Source organism: Callospermophilus lateralis, unplaced genomic scaffold (genome assembly GCF_048772815.1).
Source record: "Callospermophilus lateralis isolate mCalLat2 unplaced genomic scaffold, mCalLat2.hap1 Scaffold_73, whole genome shotgun sequence".
Classification (NCBI taxonomy): Eukaryota; Metazoa; Chordata; class Mammalia; order Rodentia; family Sciuridae; genus Callospermophilus; species Callospermophilus lateralis.
In genome coordinates, this window is record NW_027515346.1 from 4,445,519 (window position 1) to 4,463,984 (window position 18,466).

Genomic DNA, 18,466 nt, shown 5'->3' on the forward strand with positions numbered 1-18,466 from the left:
TCACCTACTGAGATTTTGCCTGCTATTTCCTCATTGTGCAGAACACTTACCCTTCAATATTAAAAGCATTGTGCTTATTTTGCTTTGCAAATCTGAATGGTCTGGATTTGCTATATTCTCATAACACCAAATTTCTCTGATTTTCTAGGTTTATAAGATTGGGAACTTCTTTCATTTCTACTCACTAATAGCTCTCACATTTGGTTAGGTACCAAATAGTCCTGGTTGGATTGCATTACCATTGTATCCTCTTCCTCAAGTCACTCATTCCTCAGAGCTTGTATGGAGTCTTTCGTAACTTGTTTCCCACTTTAGTTCTCTATACTCTACAATCTATTTTACATCTGTATATCTAGCTGAAATTTAAATAAGATCATCAATGTTTTGCCACTTAGAAGAAATGGGCATCTGAGAGTTTTCTTAAAATGTCTTTGTGTAAAATAATTTTGTTTCATTCTACAATAAATTTATAAAAATATAACAAATGTATTACACTGCTTAATATTGCTCCAAGAGCTTACAAATTTTAAGCAGTTTTAACTCAGTAGAAATATTTTATTCTCTAATCCTGATTTTTAAGTTATTTCAAAATTCTGCAACAATAGTAAGGATAACATTTTATGCCATTTCTAGAACACCAGCTTTTAGCTACTATTTTCAAAGTCTTTAAGTCTTAACAATTATATTATCATTATCCAGTGCTCAAATAGAAATTAGCATAATTATTCTGACAGTGCCTAAGAATTCAAAGATAATGCAAGTGCTCAGCTATATAAATTGAGATACACATGTAGTTCAAAAAAAATCAATATTTTAATTTACTAGGTTTATTAAGGAAAAGTCATAAAGAATATCATTAAATAAAATATTCACGTGAGACTATATACAAATCTGATGTAATATAAAATATAAAATTTAGGGTGGAGTTGAAAGGAATATAAGAAAATGAAATTGGAATGTTGTTTCAAACTATTTTGAGATTTTTATTCTAGGTGTGGCACCTGTTTTTAGTTTGCACTATGTAATGTATTTCACACATTGAGTCATTCATTTTGTGTTTAAACATAGGTTGAATCTTGATTTGGGGACTCACTAGATTTCAGTATTTGGACATTTGACTAGCTTCACTAAAGTTGATACAACATTCAGTTGTTGTGAAAATTATATAGGATGATGCATAAAAACGAATTATCCCAGGGCTGGCCCATAATAAGCCTTCAGTAAATTTTGCATACTGTAGTTTTGAATATTACATTATAATCATCAATACCAGTTATATGATATCTGTAGGGGAAAAAATATGAAAACATATAGTCCAAGACAAGTCTATGTACTCAATGCTTTTCTAGAAGTGTTAACTAAATTTCATCTTCATGATGATGTTCATATATTTATATTCGTTATAAAATTAAAATAAACACATAAAATATATGAGTGATCTAGTAGGTAGTTTTTACCTTTCTTCAATTTTGTTATTAAAACCAAAGTTAATGAAAAATATCATTAAAGAATTTTAACTCAAAGTGAAAAGAAAAAAAAATTATTTCATAGAGAGGTCTGTAGGATATTTAATTTTAAAGTTGTTTTCATTCTGAGTGAAAAAAAATTGAGAAATAAGACCATACTATTTTTCTTGAAAATATCAGTTAGATATTTTTTATTGAAGATTTTGTTTAGATTTTAACTTAAAAATATAAGGAATTCTTCAAATTTTTATATTACAGCTATAAAATATTCATGAAAAATTGCTAATCAAGAAATGACTACTAAAGCTTACATTTATTCTGCATAAAACTGATCTAAAGGAATATGTTTAGGATGCTAGGATTATGTAAATAAATTTTAAAACATGTTGTGCTCCTATAACACAGTCACCAAGGGCTCCAGATAAAAGGCTCTCCAGTGGTACCTTTTAGAGGAATGCTTTCTTAATCCACACTCTAGTTGAACTCACTTCTCTAGTAAAATCACAATGAAGGCATTGCTATATATACTAGTGGAATAATGCTTATAAAATTCTAATGTATTATTCCAGCTGTTTTCCAATTTAGAAATATGAATAAAAATGATAATTTCAACAATTAATCTTTTCTGTATGTTATTATGGGTCACACCATAACCTAAACATTTTATATTAGTTTGTTGAGATGGGTATTATTATATGGGTATTATTATTAACCTCATTTTTAAAATGTGGAAAATGAAGAAAAAATAACATATTTAAGATCACATAATAAGTGAGAGGCAGTGCAAAAATTCCAAACCAGACATACTGACTACTGAATCTATTAATGCCTTTGAAGAGACTGGCTTAGTCGAATTTATAGTTTACCTGAACCTTATTTATTTAAATGCTTTTTCTTGATCCTATTTACTCAAAAGGGAGTGATGTTCAACAAGTTATGCAGTAGGCCAACTTAGACAGAAATATTGGCCAGAAAGTGACTCTTAAGCAGACCTTTCATTTCTTATTCTGCCCTTGTTCTCTTTCTTCTAGATCTTTCACTCTTTCACCTTATGTTAACCTCACTCCCTCTTGGGAAAGTGAGAAGTAATTAGTTTCTTTAGTAATGTTCTAGAAAATTTTGGGGGATAGATAATGTGAAATACTGAGTTCAGAAGAAGAAAACAGGGTTAAGGCAGGTGCTCATGAAAATTTTATTGTAAAGTGACTCAATTGGTCAAGATATGGATAATTTAATATTTTTAAAGTACAGCTTCCTTCGGTGTAGTTTCTGTTTTTTATTTCTCAGTGTGTAGCGATTTTGACATGGATTTTCTCTCTAAATTATCTCATTACTTTACGTTGTATAACTATCTCCCTTCATGTTTCTCAGTTCAATCAAGCCTGAGTCATGATAGAAAGACCCCTCTAGATATTCCATTCTTAAGTCTAAGAGAATTTTATTTTTCACTTGAGTTGATGGAGCTGCATTTTCCCTGTCTTTGCTTTCTTTGTGAAATGCAAACACAGGCTTGCACTTTATAGTGGGAATGTGGATGAATGCAACTCATTTGACAGCAAAACAGGTCACAGCTTTGTACAGCAATTAGAAATTAGTTTAAGCATTGCTACTTTAAGTTTATATTCTTATTTCTACCATAAATAAATCATCAGAATAGTTTTTTTATTCTATTTAAGCACATCTCATCCAAAAGGCATGATCTTCTAGGATTTAATTCATTCACTTGGCTCATGTCGTTCCATTATGCTAATAAAACTGATATTTGCTTCCTCTACAGCTGCTGTGTGGGGGTTTAGAAAGTGTGTAATTAAAATCTCAAGGTTTGTGTTTTTTTCAGATTTTTAAACAGAACAAACTTATAATAAGGGAAATACAGTGATCAATGTATACCAGTTAGTTGGGCCTTTAGGAGCATTTTGAAAACATGTTATAAGGACAAATATTAAATTACACTAAAAATAAATGTAACTCTATTTTTCAAATAAAATGATGTTATGGTCATATATTAGTGGAAAAAAAATCCCTTGACTTAACATCCTAATCTAAAATTTTTATTATTAGCAAAGTGCACTGTTAAAAGCTTTTTAGAAGGGTATTTGAGTACTTAAGTTCTAGCATTTGCTTATTTTTATTTTTTCTTTAGTCATCTATAAAATGATGATAAAAAGGTCTACACTACCTACCTCACAGAGTTATAATGATCAAAAAGAATATTTCAAAACACATTTAAAACAGCCAATTGTATTCAGATGTAAGTAGCTTCTCATTAAATAAGCCATAATCAGAGACAGGAACTTCAAATTGAGTGATGAATTAAATGTGGCCCTTATACTGAGCCCATGCCAAAGATCCATGCATGAATGTTCTTGTAATACTGAAAACTTTTTAATAGTTTTTATTACTAAATACCCTTGGAAATGAATTAAAGCAAGCCTATTACTTCACTGGCTAAATCTATATTAAACTTCTGTAACCTGTGTTTTAGTCTTTCCAAGCTGTAATACAAAAATACCATAAATTAGGTGACTTATGAAAAAACAAAATTTATTTTTCCCAGTTATAGAACCTAGGAACTAAAATATCAAGGCAGATTCTATGTCTGAAGAGGGCCTGCTTTGTGGTTCATAGATGGCACATTTTTGCTGTGTCTTTATGACACAGCTCTCTGGGGCTTCTTCTATAAGGGTACTGATTTCATGTGTAATACTCCACTTTTATGGCCTAACAGCTTCCCAGTGGGCCATCATCAAATACCAATACTTTGGGGATTAGGTTTCAGAATATAAATTTTTCAGGACACAAATATTCACATGTAGCACTATGTTAAGATATTGCAGGGAGATATTTTTCCCCTAATTTTTATTTCATAAAGCTTTGATGAGTTTGATCACTAATTCATTCATTTCCAGAATTGCTGGAAATTTATTAGTGGAAAAAAGTTCTAAACCATAGTATATTGCAATGTGATAGACTATGAAGAAAGACAGGCATTCTTGGACAAGGGAGAGGAGGCAGTGGTTTTAATTTTGAATATGGAGACCAAAAAAAATTGAATATTTGATCTGAGAATTAATAGAGAGAGAGAGCAAGCCATGTATCAGGAGAAGAATTCCAAGAAAAGAAAGGAAGAAGAATAAAGTCCTTAAGGCAAGGAGGGCCTGAATTATTCAGGGGTCATTCAGCAACCCACGTGACATGAAAATCATAAACCTGGAGTGTAAAGATATAAAATCACAAAGGAAGTGAATACACAAGTCATCTAATGACTTTTGCTTTCCTCCAAGTGAAATAGAGAGCCACTTGAAATTTGAGCAAAAGAGACACATACGCTGATTAAATTTTAAAGAGATTTATTTCATTTCCTTGATGAAAAAAAAAAAAGACTATAATCAAAATTTTTAGGACACTTTCCCTAAGAAATTAGGGGACAGATGATAGTTGAATTACGAGCATCATAGCAATGAAGGTGAAATTACACCTACAAGAACTTGAAGGCTAGAAGTGAGGCACCATAAAGAGGGTGGATTGTAGAATGACATTATTTTATTTGTTTTAATTATTTTGTGTAGACTAGAAGGACAATGTGACATTGATGAGATGGAGAAGACTTCGGAGGAACATTGTAAAACAACTAGAGATTCATGTCGAGTACATGAAGGTGGAGATAGCTAGAAGGCATTCCAGTGACATAATAATTAGAACTTGTTACATGAAAATGCACCTCAGGAAAAAAAAAAAACTCTATACCATTGATAAAGTATACGGAAATCATTAAGTTATAGACATTGTTTACAGTCATTAGCTTGGGTAAGCTCACCAAGGACATGAGTGGAGCTAGAGAAGAAAGTAAAAGCCTTTGGATTGAGTTCTTGGGTATTCAAACCTTAAATAGATAAAGATGATGAGAGGAAGCAGAGAAGAAAACCAAAACAGGTGAAGAAAACATTTCCAAAGTAGAAGTGGTGTTCAACTTGATCAAATGCTCTTCTTATTTAAATTCTTTTATCTTGATCCCAATTACCCAAATGAGAGTGAGGTCAGTTGTCAGGGTAAGTAGGCCAACTTAGATGGGAACACTGGCCAGAAAGTGATTCTTAGTAGATCTTACATGTTATTGTTATTAGAAACCCAGATTTCATTGTTAGAGACAAAATAAAAATATAAAAAAAATAAATTTGAATTGACATTCTAAGAATTCATGACTTTTCAAATGTATTTCCTTGTTCTGCCTAATGAAAAGGCTTAGAAGCAATGTTGTCCTAAATTTTAAGATCCTAAATGCCAAGAAGCAAGAACACAGGTATTTGTAAACATATTATTCCTACTTTTCCAATTATTTAAACATTTTATATTAAAAAATGTAAAAAAAGAATATTGGTGGGCTGGGGATGTGGCTCAAGTGGTAGAGCACTCCCCTGGCATGCACAGGGTGCTGGATTTGATCCTCAGCACCACAGAAAAATAAAATAAAGATGTTATGTTCACCAAAATCTCAAAATAAATATTAAAAATTAATTCTCTCTCTCTCTCTCTCTCTCTCTCTCTCTCTCTCTCTCTCTCTCTCTCAAAAAAGGAACGTTGTTCATTGTAATTCTAGTTATGATATTATCTGCAGGTAACAATTGTAAACCCTGGGGCAGGGGTAATGATCTGAAGTCACTGATGTGGTGCTCAAAGCAGACAGGTCCTAAAAGACATTTGGTTCCTCAAAGAAGGAACCTCATGAAAATCCAGGTTTTGGTAGCTTTTCCCAGAGCACCTCCCACTGCTCTGACTCCTTTTCTTAATATTGGAGTGGTGGAAAGTCTCTTTTTTTTTCTCTTTATCCCCATCTCCTGCTGGCTCACAATTGCCTCAGATTCTATGTGTAAGCTTTTCCTTTACTTGGATATCAGTTTCTGTCAACCCACCTCCAAAGTGTAATGAACATATAGCCCTATGTGATTCCCAATCTTAAATAGGATCTTCTGAGTGAGACATTTCCTGACTTCCCAAACTTTATCTGGTTCTGTTAAGATAAAGAAAGCTTATTACAGAAATAAGGAAAACTATTGTAACACTTCCTCCTATTTTCTGGTAATAAAGGATGCACCAAATAACTTTAGGAGGGGAATATCTACCAAAATGTTCAATAAAAATGTTTAATCAAATTTAGTTACATTAAGATAAGGTGGTTTCATTATCCTATGATTTGAATTTTCCCACCTACTTTTGAGAAAATGGAATAGACTTTCTGCTATACAAGAGTATAGAATATATGGATTGCATTTGCCTTAAAATGTGGTTACTGCTTGCTACATTGAAGTGTGATGCTTAACATTATGTGTCAACTTGGCTTGAATAAGTCTCAAAATTTTGATGAAATTTCCTTACAGAGGTTGCTATGAAAATTTCTTTAGATGTGGCTGATATTTAAATAGATTTTCAGTAAGACAAAATACCTGTCATCATTTGATCCAATCATCTGAAGGCTTTATGAGAAAAGACTGAGTTCTTCTAAAGAAGCATGATTCTTGCCAGATTTCCTTTAGACTGAAACTACATCATCATCTCTTTTCTAGCCCACAGGAGTGCTCTGCAGATTTTAGAATTATCAATCTCATCAAATGCCTAAAACTAAAACTGTATCCCCTCTCCTCCCGCTACCCCTCCTCTCCTCCTCCTCCTCCTCCTCCTCCTCCTCCTCCTCCTCCTCCTCTTCTTCTTCTTCTTCTTCTTCTTCTTCTTCTTCTTCTTCTTCTTCTCTCTCTCTCTCTCTCTCTCTCACACACACACACACACACACACACACACACACACATGCAAACAATCTATTGAATCTGTTTTTCTAACGAACCTTGACTAATACAGAGAGAATAGAGGGAAGTAAGAAAACTAATTTAACAAGTGCATGGATCACTCTTTCTATTAGTTATTTTAATTTCCCAAGAAACCCTAGAAAGTAAGTTTAATTATTATTGTAATTTAAGAGGAGAAAAAAATGAGTCCCAGAGAAGATAAGAGGTACTTTCCTGTATAATGGGAAGCCATGCAAAGAACCTACAATGACAGTCTTCATGCCTTCTGCCATTCTTAGATTACCTGCCTGTGAGAGACACTGGCTAGGGAAACTTGTATTAGCCAGAGACAGCACTATGCTCCAAAAATAAGAGAGACTCTTTGGATTAGAGAAGGGCAAAAATAAACCTCAGAGTTATTGTTGGTAAGCTGTGATTGTTGCTGTGGTTTTATTAAGCAATAATTTTTTTCTGACATTGTGCTGGTTTTCAGAGATTATGAGATAGTCCCCATTTTAAAAATAAAACACAAAAATATATTTCTTCATTCCATTAGTGAGCTGAGAATGGTTTTTATTTTCTTTCATTTTTTTTGCCCAATTTTCTTGAAGCAGCCCCCACATTTGTAAGTTTCACTGAGGCTAGACTAGGACAAACCTTTGTCCTTCAAATGGAGCATGTGTTTCTATTTCAAAGTCTGTGGCCCACGTGTACCTTGGGTAAGAACAATGAATGGAAAAGTTGCCAAAATTATAGTATCCTAGGAGAAAAGCAATGTAGACTAATTGTACTCTCTAAAGAGTAAAATAAAGAATAGGCTTCTTTGCTCAAAGCCAAAATTATTTCTATATATCTCTAGTATTTAAAAGTTTCCAAGAAAGCATCCTAAATTTATTCTTAGGACTATAGAATATGATGGCCTTAAGGCACCACACTAGAGGTAGAAATGAGTTTGAGTGGATGACATCTTTTTAAATAGAGAGAAAGAGTTTTCTGATGTTAATATAAATGTATACTTTGATTGATTTTTTTTGGAGACCTCTCAAAATATTTTAGATGAAAAAATGAGTCAGTTAAAATATGATAATAAAATCAAATCTTTTGTACATATTTATGTCACTACATTATTATTTTGGAACTGGTTTTAAGACTGAACTTAAATTTTATAGCAATGAGTTATCAATTTATTATTTCTGCTGTTTTTTTCTCTTTTGTATTGATCACTAGCAAAACACAAGCTTGCAAAAGGAAATGTCAATATTTCAGACTAAGCAGAATGGAGGCTACCCCCTAACTTTTCTGACCTTAAATTCAGAAGAAATATATTGATAGGAGATATAGAAATCAAAAGCGAAAAAAGAAAAAGAAAATTAGCTCAACTGGGCTTAAAATCTGAGAGTAGTACTTAGAGCTAAGAAATAAATTTGAGTGAAATGCATCTTAGAATAAAAGCAAAACCAAAATTCCAGTGAAGAAACCAAACCATATATGTAAGATGAAAAGAGTAAGACAATTCATTGGAAAAGCTAAAATTCTAGTAGAAATAAGATTAGAAAGAAATAGAAGATGCAAAATGGATGAAAATGAAAAGAGAAGATCTGTGAGATCTGAATGCTGTGAGAGTTTCATTTAGCAGGGAAGAGGCTCCTCCATTGCCTTCAGGTTGGATGAGTCCCCAGGCCTTTCTAACGAAAGAGTCGCATATTGTGATTTCCTCATTTCTCTCTAATGATGACACTTTCAAAAAGTTCTTCCTTAGCTCTCATATTTGGAACTTTTTCCCACTCACCAAAACTCAAAATAATTATTAATTGGAGAAAATGTTTTGTTATGAAAACCAATGCTGCTTTTTGATGATTTTCTCTATTCATGTTAGTTTTAATGTTTTTACAACTTATTGGTGTCTTTCCCCTTACTAAACATGACTATTTTGTTTTAATTAATTTTAGCATTTACATGAAAGAATACTTTGTATAGATTCATTTATTTAGTGTTTTGACTTTAATAACACTCTCTGGGAATAAAGTTATTTTCCATTATTTTGTTATTGTTGTTGTTTTTCCAAATGAAATCATGCTCTTTTTATGCATGGTGTTATATTTGAAGAATGCTAATGCAATTATGAAGCCATAATCAAGCTAATTCATAGCCAAAAATGTTGTTTAAGCACCCAGCAATATTGTGACTCTCTTTTAAGCTACATTTTTATGCACTTCCTTTTGTTTGCTGTTATTTCTAGGGTCTTGAATTTCCAACTAGACTATAAAATCCTCCATGATAGCAACAGTATTTTAATGCTTTTATGACCTCCATTGATATTGGTATAGTGCTCAGTAAAATGTGCATTTGAATGAGTGTGTGTTGAATTGATACAGTTCTTAAACATGCATATAATTGAGTCATGTGACATCTCTGAGTTGCCAAGTTTTTGAGTTAAAAGGTACTTAAATTAAAGTAGCTAGCTTCCTTAAAATTGATAAGATTTTTCTAAAATCTCATCATTCCTAATTCAATTTGTTAAAAAAGATGCATATTTCAAGAGCCAACAGTTTTAGAATATCACTTATTCAATTGCATTTTTGCTATTTAACTTTAGAAAACTTAAAAATAAATCTTATTTAGTATACATCTTTTCTTTTTGGCAAAGAATATACTTAAAGAGTTAGAACTACATATGTTCATTTTTGGCAAGAATTCTTACTATGTTGGCAAGGTTCAGTTGTTTCTTTTAAGATATTTGTATTTCTTAAAAGCCTCACAACAAACAATAACAATATGTGATTTATGTGAAACTGAAGTTCATTCTCTATGTTGTGTATAGATTTATCTTTTCATATACTAAAATATTTGCTATCCTAAACACATTTGTACTGGCTCTGGTGCAATATAAACCTTTGGTAGCTCTCAGTTTTCCTAAACATTTTTTTAAAGTTTTTTTTCTGTGGTTGTTCTAGCTCAGAATTCTTTTTGTGTGTGTTAAAGTTCTTGACTTAGAATTTTTTAAAAAAGTGTAAGAATTATAAAAACTTTCAGATCCATGTTGTCTTAGAGATTTATTGGTTAAAAATTTGTTGAGAGCCACAGCCGAAGGGGCCCCAGCAAACTTCCAGCTGCCAGCAAACTTCCAGACTGCCAGCTGATGATTGGCTCACAGTGGCCCCAGCAACATCTAGCCCAGCCAGTCTGCGTAACTGACTGCGTAACAGCCAGACTCCATAACATTTTAGTACTCAAAGCTACTCTTTTTTTAATATATACTTTTTAGGTGTACATTGACAGAACACAATGCCTTTATTTTTATGTGGTGCTGAGGATCGAACCCAGGTCCCACCCACACTAGGTGAGCAAATCCCAGCCCTCAAAGCTACTTTTTATGTGAAGTTGCCTGTGTGCTTCTCTCTTTCTCTCCTTCCCTCACTGAATCTTGATTTCTATGTTATCTATTTGTCAAAGCCATCAGACTTCCATCTGTTTAATAAAAATAGTGTAAATGAAACATTAGTTTTGTTATAATTACTTGGTACCTTAATAATTTTAAAGAATTTTTATCAATTTTTTTTGGTATTTATGCTTGTAAGAAAAAATTAACATTGACATTCATACAAATACTATTAACATTCTGAAAATGGTAAATCCACATAATGAAAAATTTGTGTTCACTTTTATGTGCAAAATATAATAATTAAACAGTTTAGGGTAGTTTTTCAGGGCTATTCTGTAAATTTTTATCCAGGATATGAGGCCTGAACATATTTTGAAGCAACTGTGTTTAGGGAAGTGAAAATATAATATACTGGAATTATGTGAAGAGGGTAAAGAGATCAAGAAAGTTCAGATATGTCATTATTTAGAGTTAGACTTCATCCTTTAGTTGGTTTAGAATTGTAAAAAAAATAAAAAAAAATTGAAAATTTGAACAAGACAGTATGTTAAATTGAAAATTGAACAGGACAGTATGTGATATGTATTGGAAGGTAATAAGAAAGATAATTCTTTTTGTTCTTTTTAGACAATTTCTAGGGTGGCTCATGGGCCCCAGGAGGAGAGATCAGAGTAAGGTGGAATTATATCACTTATTAAAAAGAAATAAGAACTCAAGAGAGAAGGAAGGAGTTTAAATTTACCTAATAAAATACCTTCCTTAGCCTTTTTTTGACAACAGATAAGTAATGTGCAGATGTAGTGACAAGATGTAGAGCAAGGCACATCTCCCACACCAGCCACATGAACACCCAATAATCATCACACTTATGAACCAAAAGTATATTTATTCTATTTTTATAAGTTATATTAAAGATTGTTGTCATGATGAAATAAATGATTAAAGTTTAATTCTTTTTTATATAGGTCATAAAATCCATGCAATTATATCTTGGTTAGTATAACAGATTGAATCATATCATAATTTTATCATAATCATATCATAACTTCATGATATACAAAGAAATTTGATGTCAGGAAAATAACTAAAAGAATGATCTGAATACTTCTTTTCTGCTATTTTTTCCATTTTTTCTGAACCTTTCATTCTGTTATAATTCAGTTATCAGTTTCATTTATCAATGGACATGTATGGAGTTCTAACATATTTCAAACTAAATGTACTTGAGAAGTTCACTTGAAGTATGCATTTTAGTGTAAAACAGGAAGTTATATAAACTTATCTATGTCTTTCTCGATTCTGACCATCCTTATTGCTATTCTCCTTTCAGTACTCAGAATCAAACTAAATATCTCTGCTCAGTCTTTGTCAGTGCCAGATTTAGTATTTGTGCCATTTAGTATTTATGCCCTATCAAGTTTCTTAACCTTTTTGATGCCATAGATTCTTTCTATGAATTTTGCTTAAAAATATTTACATCATAAAGTTTTGAGACTTAGATAAAATAAAAAATTATTTAGAATATATAGTGCCTCAAAGAGATGCTAACACTATATGTCAATAATATCTTGGTGTATCTTTAATATTACTTGTTTGCATTTTAAATCCTATCAGAAATATGTTTCAAAATTTATTTTTATAAAATAGAAAAAAATCTAGCACTGACAAAGATTGAGCATAGACAAATTTTAATAAATTTGAAATTTTTAATAAAAATTTCTGTGTTATCATCATAGGTTTTTTTCTCTATATGTTTTACCTTATCAAATTAAACAGCTAAAATTGATATTTCTAAATATGAAATTAAAACCAACTGTGGCTCTACAGTGATCTTTAAAGATTATTATAATTAATGATGTTCTTATTAAGATAGTATGTCCAGATATCTATGCTAATTTTCGATTTTGAAAGCCAAGGTAAAGAGCACATGCATTAAATTTGACATTAGGATAGGATAATTTTTCCTCAGTTTGCCCTTGTTTTAAATAAACTATTCCCCTCCCACTGTGGCAAAATATGTGTAGAATTTATTCATACTTTACTCTTCAAAAAGTTCTTAAGAGTAAAGGAAATGTCATTTAATATTTTATGACATATCAGTTGAGGAAAAACTATGTGAATTCTCCTTTAACATCTAGATGAATTTTCCCTCTCCTTGCATCCCCTTAATATGTGGAAGAGCTAATTAAGGTGTGGAGCATTACAGAGTATTGTATGGATTGCTGCAATTAAGTGCACATCTCCAAGCAACATAGAGCCATTATGCAAAACCATTGTGAACAGATGATACATTGAGCAGCACAGCTCTGCTGTGTATCTAGTCCTTGATACTGAGAAATACTGCACTTGAGATGGAATATGCAAATAGAAAATCCACACAAGGTCAGAGTGAGAAGGCCAAAATGCCACCCTTTGTTGGTTTCAAAATGAGAAATCCATTTCTGCTGCATAATCAAGTTAAAATAGAAAAAGAAATCCGTCAAAGAATATTCAGATATTTCTCCTCCTTTTTGCTTCTTTGTAAAATAATTCTTTGACATTTGCCACTAGAGATAAATAGAAGAATTATTTTCACTGCGTATTATTTCTCTGGGGTGATTTTATACTTTTCTTAATTCCCTAACATTTTCCCTCTTGTATTTACTCTAATGAGAGAAAATGGTGATGAACCATTACTCCAGAAGTCATCCATGATCATTGCTTTATTTATACTTTTCCACTCTCTGAGTTACCTTGAGAAAGAGTCTTTTCATTCTTTTCTTTCTCCAGCTTAAGTACAACAATAATAATAAACAAATAAATTTGTATACTTTATTTTCCTAATAGGATAAAATGATTGATAAATGGTGAAATGATTTTTATTTAGGTAAATAAATTTTTAGTTGTTTCTCTTTTGTCTTCATCTCAGGTGCACAGGGGTCATCTCATGAATTTCTGCATTTTGTCTCATGCTATTCTCCTAACTCACGTTTTTCTTATCCTTCATCCCTAATGCCCACTTCTCTGTTTATGCAGATTTCTAATGATTTTTATGTATGTACTTGGATAAATATAAATATGTCTCACTAAATAAGTCTTCTGTGCCTAATTCATATAGCTATAATTCAATTTTATACATTTGAAATTGTACAAATCCAGTATAATTATCTTAACATTGTCTCCAACTTCTCCTGATTATCTCTAATTCTGGCATTTCTGTGAACAATGCCAAAATAAAGCAATCGTGTCTATGTTTTTTTCCAAACTTTTTCAAAAATTGCTCTAAACTTAAATCTATGAGTAAAATAACTTTAACAAAGGATATATTACATTTGACTTCATTCATAGTCAGAATAATTCAATGATCTAAATTTTCATTTAAGTATTAATTTTGTATACATAAATTTAGAGTATTCATATATTTAAAGATTTTCTGAGCAAGATGTAGATACTATTTATTTTATGTCTTGAGATATATGGATCTCTCTTTTTTAATTTTAAGAGAAAAAATTTGATTCATAGAAAAATTGAGGGAAGTTACAGAGACTTTTTATATACTCCTTGCCCCACATGAGCTGAGCTGCCTCAAGTTAACATTCTGTGCCACTAATAATATATTAATAATTGTTATGAGTGTGTGTGTGTTATAGTCCTTGAAATTATACTGATATAATCAATATCCAAAATAGATAGTTTTTCTATCTAAATAGATAGTTTTTCAATATCCAAAATAGATAGATTTTCTTTTTAACCTGGCAGATTTTTATTTTTAATATTTAAATGTTTGAATTATTAAAAAGTTAGCCATATGCTTTTATTTTCTTTTCACTCTCTAATGTGATGGATTAGACTGTAAGGCTTCTTGATATTGAACCATGTTTGCATTGTTGGGATAATGCCCAATTGATTATGTATTTTTTTCTTTAAAAATAACCTTTTCCTATTCTGGTGAAGGAGACATAACATAAAATTTCCTCTTGTGATTACTATGAAGCATACAGTTCTGTGGCACCCAACTAACACTACCATGCCATGTATTGTTTTGTAGTACATCATTAAATTTTCTTGTCAGGATTTTGTATCTAAAACCAGAAGTGAGGAAAAATGAGACCATAATTTCATTGACTTGAATTCTTGCTCACTGATTTGGGAACCCAGGTTTCCCAGCCTTCTAAATAAGCTGGCAGCTTTCACTCTGTTTGCTAGAAATCCTTGCATGAGAGCGAAAGCAACAGTTTCCTCCAGGCACATGAAGAATCACCTATAAAACCTCCCTGCTGGTGTCTCTGTGACATTTTTGGGTGCATTTGAGTGTAAATATTTTATGGTACCTTTTTGTCTGTGCTTGGCAAGCACTCTATTGTTGAGCACACCATTCTTTTAAATATAACCCAATGTCACTCTTCAGTCCCCTGCCTGGCCCCTCTGCCAGGCCCTACCTCTGATTCATCTCTTCTTCAGGTCCTGCTTGTGTTCTTCTAACTGATACTGGAGCTGCTTTCTCTGCTGCTCCAGGGGCAAGTGGCTAAAATCCTCTGAAGCCACAGTCTGCAAAGGAAAGAGAGGGTTGAGTCTGGGATTCTGAAGCTGAAGCTTCCAGGGGCTGCACACTCCTGAAGATTCAAGTCCACCTTCCTCCCCTTCCAAATATCTTGGGAGCAAGGTCATAGACAGAGTGAAGAAGGAGTGGGACCCAGTTGGCTGCAGGAAGCAAGCCTAGGGTCCACCACCTTGCTGATGGGAGGGCCAGTGCCATCCCTCCTCCCATAGTCCTCACTTACCCCCATGGCCTCCTGGAAGGATCTGGAAGGATGATAGCCACAGATTGACTGACTTACTGATCTCACTCAATAAGACCAAGGGATCATAGACATAGCTGGTAAGGGAACCCATTAGGCAAGGCCAAGGACATGACACCCTCTAGGGGGAAGAGGGTTGGGGGGGGCGTGACTACCAGCTGGGTCCAGGAAGGGACAGGCAAGGAGGAGGCAAGGGCAGAAAATGAAGATGGACAGAAGGATGAACATAAGTATGGATGCAGAGAAGCAAAAGCAAAAAAGAAATTAAAAATAGTAATAATATCCCAAATCAGGGTGCATAATCACACAGAAAGTACATGTAAGGGCAACACAAAATCTGATAGGTAACAAGGAGGACATTAGACTCAGAGAAAGAGGTCACACCTCTCTCTACCCCATCTCCTACATCCCTTGACTATTAGGTCTAGGGGCTGGAACAGGGATGCTATAGTCCACTGGGTTTTCTGGACTCAGTTTAGAAGGAGGTACAGGAGGCATTTGCATGAAGAAAGTCTTCAGACACAGGCCAAAGTGGCATGCCACTTATAGAGGGCTGTGGAAGGCAGAAAAGGTCAGGGGTTACAGCTTAGGAGGAGAGGGCTGAAGACCAGAATGGCTGGTGTCAGTGGGAGTTGTCTAAGGCATACTAGGGAGTCAGGAGCTGTCCAAGATATAAACCGGTGGTGTTAGGGTTTACATCTGATGCTGAAAACACACAAACAAACAAAAAATACCAAAACTATAGAGCATAAGGATCCATCAGATGGATAGAGATCTGGGGTTAGGGGCACTCCTAAAAGACAGGAACACAAACTGTCAGTCCAGCACGAATTCCACCAGCAGATCTTCTCCCAGCATCCTGAGCATCAGCAGACAGATGCCACAGGACAACATCCTGCCCTCCTCAGTCTCAGGGGACTCCCAGGCCAATGTGCTGCTGACTTGCCTTCCTTCCCTCCAGCCCAGGAATGTAGCAAAGAGGAAAAGTATGGCCCAGGACTCAGCATTCCTGTGGCTGGGCTCAACTCATTAGGGCCTCAGCTGTCCCCACTCAGTGTCTTCTCACACAACATTCTGGGCCCCCACCTTGCTCTTCTTGCCAAAAGGCCAGCACTTGGCACAACTATGGCCAGGGCCCTGGAACTTAGGCTCTCCAACTGAGCAGGTGTCCAGGCCATTTTCTGAGTGTGCACAGATCACAGGCTGGCTGAAGTCCTCAAATTCCACATCACCAGGGCGGGCATAACCTGACTTGTGCACCTCAATGAGAATCTGGGTGTCCTGGGGGAAGGAACAGTGGGTGGGCAGTCAGGGGCAAGGCCCTACCTAGTTTGGGAGATTCCCACAGTGCCCACTCATTGGCCTACTCAAGAACCCACATTGTTGGTATCCACAGTTTAAGCAGCCACCTTCATGTCCTCAAAGCACTTGGTAATGATGAGTAACACCTGCAGTTCCATCTCTGAGAGCAGCCAGTACCCTGATTTACTGATCTCACTGAATGTGGCTCTATACTCTTCCTTGACCTGCAGTTTCTGTGGGGACAGGGAAAAGGCATGAAACACATGAGTGGAGGCAGATCAGGTATAAAGCATTCTGCAAATATGATGGTGCCCTAACTGTCAGCACTAGCTCCTGCCCAGTGGGGTGGGGAAGACACACTCCGGTAGGTGAAGCTGCAACATAGGGCTGGGGGTTGAAAATGAGTTATATAAGAACTGTAAATTGCTTCAGGTCAATTTGGTATCACTTGTGTTTTGACACAAAGTTATGGAGTATATCTTGTTTCCAATGTTTATTTAGTATAAGTGATTTCGGATCTGTATGTACTTTTTTTGGTAAATTATTTTATTGAAATTATTATTTGAAATAATAATTTTTTCATTGAAATAAAAATTTACAAAGAATAGGTAACTATCCCCAAGGAGTTTATTGATTAAAAATATCAACTAGTTGGGTATTTTATCTGCACATAATTAGTGGAAGTTTTAGTTGTTTCATACTGATTGGACTGAAGTAAATTTGAACATATATTTAAGATAAATATGAACTCTGATAAATTTTAAGTTATTCACTTCATAAATTATATTTTTGGAAAAAAACTCATAGTTGAGGAAAGTAAATGTCTTTTCTGGAGCTTGGCCCCAAACAAAGAAAGGCACCTTGAGTTATTCATTCTCAGCAAGTAACATTTCTTTCCATACCCTTATTCATCCACTATATAGCTATTGTAAATCAGTGAAACTATTTTGCAGTAAATTCAGAAGATATGAATATTCTCTTCTAACCAGTTCTCTATCTCAATTTCTTTAGGAATAACGAGCAGCACCTATGTTCCCAATGGAACCTGGAGGAAATTAACAATAATGTTGAGGAAATAGGTCCTCCATATGATTAGATTGGTTTTATATCCATCAATCAATCATTCAATAAATGTTTTGAACACTAACCAGCATTGTGTTCCACAGATACATGGTGATGTATCTGTGGAAAACAAACAGACAAACATTGTTGTTTTTTTTTTTTAATTCTTGTCTTTCTTTATAAAATTTGCATTGTTGTTAGGATAAATAAACCAAGTTATTGATTGCTTAGCATAGTTATATTCTTCAGCTATTATTTTCACTATACTTAGTATTCCAAAATAATGATAGTTAATCTCATTAAATAATGGCTAATTAACAAGATTTTAAATTGGTACATTTCTGGGAAGCCCCTTGGAATATAAAACAATAAACAAACAGAGGCCCAATATTCCCATTTGACAAGACACAATTATTTGCCTTAATTAAATTAATATTTTCAGAATTATTGTGGGGATAAATTTGTTAAACTGGTGCTTCAAGGAATTTCAGGTTTCTTGTAGTTCTTGTAAAATCAATTCTTTTATGTTATTCGGGGAATGGAAGCAAGTGCAAGTTTAGAATTTTATTTTTGTCAGGGTAACCAATTTTTGAAAAGCTAAGCTTGGTTTCTTTCTTCTGACTTATAAAATAAGAGTCAAGAATTATCTTCCCAAATGAGTATAAAATACTAAATATCAATATTTACCTCCAACTAGTA

At 33.6% G+C, this 18,466-nt stretch overlaps 1 pseudogene; it reads right to left on the reverse strand.

The window, feature by feature from the left end:
- Positions 1 to 11,399: 11,399 nt before the first annotated feature.
- Positions 11,400 to 11,508, reverse strand: LOC143389420 (small nucleolar RNA U13; annotated as a pseudogene).
- Positions 11,509 to 18,466: the final 6,958 nt, after the last annotated feature.